Genomic DNA, 5,808 nt, shown 5'->3' with positions numbered 1-5,808 from the left:
TTTTAGGTGTAAATGTTTTTCGTAATATCCTGTATTGTATTCGGCTTTATAGTAAGAAACGAATCGAAATTATTAGGAGAGCGAACAGTCTATTTCTTAATGTTAGCTGTCTAGAAATATATGTCTTCTATGCACACTGAAGAATTACGAGATGGGAAAGTATCAAGATTAATAGAACAATATGTGGAGTTATGCTTAATTTCCATTACGTCAGAACTAGACAGAAATATATAGTTAACGCAGCTTTATACACACTAAACTATTCCATGAAACATTCGCACTCGATGATTTTGCATAACTATCATATTTCCGGATGCTTAAGACTAAGACCAAGTTCTTGACCTGTGTAGTTGTCTTAGCCTGAAAATGGTTATAAGAGAGGCTGATATATTAAGTGGACGTTAAGAACTATATGTATACAGGGTCAACTGATCTGCTCAATCTATTATACCATCACTCAAAGAAAATGGAATTCTTCGCTTTCTTCTGTTTCATAGATCAAGTCAAGTTTGTCATTACCCGAGACGTGAAATCCATTTTCTTGCAGTGGTCAAGCTGACAGCTTATGTGCTATAAAAATTAAAGCTGAATTACATTCTGGTATCTGGAACATTTATTGCCAAGTGAGACCTTTGTCGAGAGAGACCTTTGAGAAAGCAAATGAAAGCTTGGCTAATGTGTCCGTTTCAGGGTGAGACAGAACTGACCCGACCACCCTGTTGGGCAAGAGAAGTAAGGTAAGACAGAAATTAACCACATTAGAAAAGATTGGGGTAGAACCACTTGATGGTTTTTTTTTTTAAATAGCTGAGGCCTACGATTTTTTAGAACACAGATGATGACCTTTAGATCCGAATCAGAATTAAGCGAATGCTGGCAGTAAATTTGGTACTTGTCGAAAGAAGTCAGTGCGGTTTTACATTAAAGGTAGTTCTCCTAAAGGCCCTCCATAATCCAACCCTAAAGGACAATGAAACCTCATTTCATAATCCAAATAAGCTGTAGGTCCCGTTGCTACCCTTAGAGTAAAATAAGAATCAAGGGAACCTCTGTTAATCACTTGTTGAAACTAAGGTAGAGTTGGGCTAAGGAGTTAGTCTCTTCTAGTCACTTCCATCCATCTTTCATCAGCTTATGTTAACATACTACTTATCATTCTCCCCATGGGCGGATATCATTGATTGTAATGCCCTCTTCTAGCTGGAAGAGGGGAAAGCTAGACTCTTGCAATAACGTCCACCCCTTCTACATCAAAATGTCAAAATCACATTACTTATCAGGTCTGTCTGAGCCATGACTTTATCAACGCAGTCTCTTTTTTAACTATCTTTACCGACAGGTGGCGTGCACGTCATGGAAAAGGATATGGTTTTGGCTAGCAGGCCTGCTGGAGGAGGACGAAAATATCTTGGATTTAACAAGGAGTCAAGTTCACGGCAAATTCTTGCCGACTCTCTCGAGCTCCAAATTTATAGGTGAGTCCATATGAGCAGGTTAATTCATCTGCTAAAATTCCAAGGTACTGGCAGGAGTTGATAGAAATTTTTATATTAGATTGTAATGAAATTTTAAGTTATGCCTGCAAGGTTAATGAAATTTACTGATAAGAAATGAAAATATGCAACAGGCTTAGTGTGGATTCTTCAAAAGTGATTATAATTCACTTGCAGAATTCAGATTTAAATGCTGGTGTTTGAGAAGTGGCTGATATTTATGGCGCTGCCAAAAGTTGTTTAGAAATTTATAACTTTTTATAATTCTCTTGATGCCACAGATAAATCAGAAATTCGAATGCTAAAAAAAACATTCATTGGTCAGTATAAAAAAACTCCCACAATCTTTTGAAGTTTGTAGGTGATAAGCCAAAGAAGACGTCACTGAAATTTGTAGATGGATGTTAAGAAAAGATTAAAATTTAAAGAACAGTAAAAAAAAATATGATTGATATACGAATTGGATTATGGGTGCCGCTAAGGTGATGAATTCTATAATTGACAGCAAATAATGCCTTGAAAGTTTTTAATATTTAGACTTAATTGACACGAAGTCATTAACGATTACTTTGTATTTATGGTTAGAATGAGTAAATATATTGTTTTTCCTTAACACGGGAGACAAGGTGCTGGAACTGGGAAGAGTTCTCGCTTATTGCAACAGGTCATTAGAATGAAACACTAGGTTAATGGAAAACTTCAAGCTTTTGTTTTTCTTATATTTTTGGTATTACAAATATTTAGGTTTTTCTTGACCACAAATTTTAGCTCCATGAAATAAATCGAAACCTCTGATTGATAATAATCGTGAAAAAAATAATATTTTTTCATCTCTTCTATGTGATTATCATAGTCATACTAAGAATAGCACTTCAGGACTGACCATTCATTCTTTCATTGTCAGAAAAGTAACTCTAGAATCTTTGCAATAGTTCATGTTTTCAAGACCGGAGACACAACCTGTAAATTCATGCAATTTCTCCTTTTTTACCTCCCTTGATAATGATTCACAGACAGGGAAAGGAACGAGTTCTTGGCGACCTACAAGAAGTTCTTATTCACGCGCCACCCTCTCCACCGCTTGATTTCGGCCTACAGGGACAAGCTGGAACACATAGATAAAGAGAGCAACTTTGACTTTCACAAACACGTTGGACAAGAGGTCGAGAGTATGATGCGAGGAAAGGTAAGTGATGTCATAGCAGCGCATTCTTGCTCCGCACAGGCTGTACCTCCCTGTTGGATGGCAATTCCTGAGTTCAGTTAAAACAGAGAGAGTTAAACTTGAGTAAACTTTCTTGGGTGGGTTGGATGTAAGCAAAATCGGTAATTCTTGTGGGTTGTAGCTATTAACAGGACTGTACTTTTTTAATGTTTGTGGATTGCAGCAGTAAATAGAACCAGTAAGATACCTTGCTTTTGGATGCATTTGTGAGTGGAATTAGTAAGCATTCTTGTTCGTATGCTGAAGCTGCTCATAAAATGGGTATGCTTTCTTTGCTTGTGGTTTGTAGTAAATCAGCTTAGAGGGGCTGGCTGTGCGTTTTTATTGTCTGTGCTCTGAAGCTATAGCTAAAAAGCATTAAGCACGTATTTTAGCTGCCTGTAAAGAAAAGTATTAAACCTTCAATTTCTGTAAGTTGGAAGTGTACGCCAAATCATTGAAAGCCCTCTTTGTGGGCTGCAAGTGCACTCAGAATCGGCAATTTATTCTGCTTTTAAGGTTGCCTTTACTGGTTTCCTATGCAATGCTTGCATGCTCAAACGTGATTGAACATGAATGCTTGCCGTATGTCCCAAATTAATAATTGAAACCTTGTCGATCATTGGCAAAATTCTTTCCTGAAAATCCCATACAAGACTTAGTGGAAGAAAACTTTTGCCTAAAAGCTGAATAGTCTTTCGCCCGATTTTTGTATGAAAACTCTGATAAGAAATTTACTTAAGCACTTTGTTCTCAGTTCTAGCCTTCCATGCCACAATGTACTTTCTATTCTTACAAATTTCGGGAAGGGAACAATCGAACGAGCATTATATCTTTTACACTCTACGAACTAGTCCATTCTTGATTTCATTGTCAACTCATTTAAATCTCACGGCATACCCATGAAGAAAGGATTTGTTGCAATGGCATTAAAATAGGTCATTGAGTAATTTTGACCTGACAAAGAATCACGAAGCATATTTTCGTATATTTAATTTTTGAAAATATATTGATAAAATATGCTGACTTATTATTATCGTCATTATTTTTCAGAAGATAAATCCTGTTCAAATACAAGCCCGCAGGGACCACTGACTTGAAATTCAAGCTTCCAAAGAATATGGTTCTTATTTTAAAGAAATTACATAAGATAATAGGAAATACATAAAGAAAGAAGGTTTATAATCATCCTTCTGGAACCAGAATATTTGCACATTTAAAATCCATTATATCCCTTTTCAGCTCAAACCTTTTTGCTAAAACTCACAGCGCTTCACTGTTGAATCCTATGAATTTTGTCTATAACATTTCTCTTTATACCTGAATCCCATGATTGCCCTTTATCCTTTTAACAGGTCACTGGAGGTCACAATATAACGTTCCAGGAATTCATTCGGTGGGTCACTCCTCCTAATGGGACTTGGACAATGGCCCAGCAAAATGAGCACTGGAGGCCCATAGTGGAATTGTGCGCTCCTTGTGCAATACAGGTGAGAACGTTTAAATGATATCTTATGATTGTCACTTATACAGACGTGATTTTGTTTATACACACTCATATTATGCCACAAATATCTTTAAATAACGGATTCACTGTAAACTGGGAATAATTTACAACCAAGTAATCATAATTGATATTTGGATCTCCCTTAGGTCAGGATTCAGATCTTGGCCTTTGGTTTAGATAAAGCGATAGATGGTCGACTTTTCGATTCTTTAACTAATGAACTCTTTACTCCATCAACAGTACGACGCCGTTGGGAGATACGAGAACTTCCAACACGAAGCCAACGAAACGCTGTACTGGATCGGCGCTGGAGAGTTGGCAGACCGGTTTCCACCACCAGACAGAGCCTTCCACGCTTCTAAGCAACTGCAGAAATATGAAAGTAGTCTTACCTCACAAGACAAGCTGCAGTTCTTGCGGACATATTTACTGGACTTTCTTCTCTTTGGCTACGACATGCCTTAGAAGATCAATCAAAATACACACATTGTGCAAAGAGGAACGACGTCTTTTAAGTCTTAGTGACTAGATTTTGTACCATGACAAATGCTTATTTTCTCTCAGCAATGCTGCGTCTGTGTATGAGACTCGTACAGACCAGACGGTCATATTTCTCTTCTTAGAAAAAGAAGAATTCTTTCTTCTCGTATTACTTTATGGTTAATATATTTATCAATGTCTAAAAAATCTGTGGAGGTAGTTCTGCTTGAAGGAGCCGCAAGGTTTGTTGTAAATCCTATTCAGTATTCATTGGGCTCAATTCAAAAGCACTTTTTTATTTGCATTCTCAGATTGTCAAAGGTATCAGCGATACACGCTGGATACTTAGATGTATGTAAGATGTTTCAGAATTCTGGTAGATTTAGAGAACTGTGGGCAGTGTTATATAGCCTGACGGACTGTTAGCATTCTGGGTGTTGAACTGACATTGTAAACCTAAAAATGGTTTGCTTGAAATTTCTTAGTCTTAGAAAAGAACTGGACTGCATAATTAACACAACATCAAAGCTGTTAAATGTGTGAATTTTCGAGAAAGAATGATTAGACTATGAAAGTTAGGTCTGTTGCTATTTAACAAGAGTTGACAAATAAGTTATGACCCCGTTTATAGTCGATTCTTACATTTTCCTGAATTGTTATTGATGTACGTTAGCCAACCATTGCTTCTAAAGGAAAAGAATGCCAGATTACCTTAGTAAAGTGCTGGGTCTCTCCGCACTCAATATTTTAGCCTTCTCTTTTGCCAGTACTATTTCAGTTACTGCGCTGTGAAACTAAAGAAGAGAGTCCTTCTTCCATTCTGTTTGGTTGCTGTTTCTTTTCCTAACTTCTACTACCAGGCCGTGGAATTTCTTTCCCGATTGCGTTTCCCGAGCCGTTGAACCTATCGTTTTTGAAGGGTCCCATCACCTCACAGGTTTAGGTCCCCTTGCGTAAAGAAATTAATTTTCGCTCTTGTACCAAACTCAGGAGAAAAATAATCAAAATCTCAAATATACGATATGTTGTTGAACGTTGGGATCGAATCCCAGTCTTTTGACTGAATCCCTTTTTCAGTTGTTATTCCCTTCTGTCGGTCTTTAACTCGATCAAAGAAGCAAGAA

At 37.2% G+C, this 5,808-nt stretch overlaps 1 pseudogene; it reads left to right on the top strand.

Moving 5' to 3' along the window:
* The window catches only part of LOC136854851 (carbohydrate sulfotransferase 11-like), a 25,833-nt pseudogene extending 20,025 nt beyond the window's left edge, over window positions 1-5,808 (top strand).

This window comes from Macrobrachium rosenbergii, chromosome 30, assembly GCF_040412425.1.
Source record: "Macrobrachium rosenbergii isolate ZJJX-2024 chromosome 30, ASM4041242v1, whole genome shotgun sequence".
Classification (NCBI taxonomy): Eukaryota; Metazoa; Arthropoda; class Malacostraca; order Decapoda; family Palaemonidae; genus Macrobrachium; species Macrobrachium rosenbergii.
The sequence above is the reverse complement of the archived record's forward strand: the minus strand, read 5'-3'. Positions and strand labels throughout refer to the sequence as shown.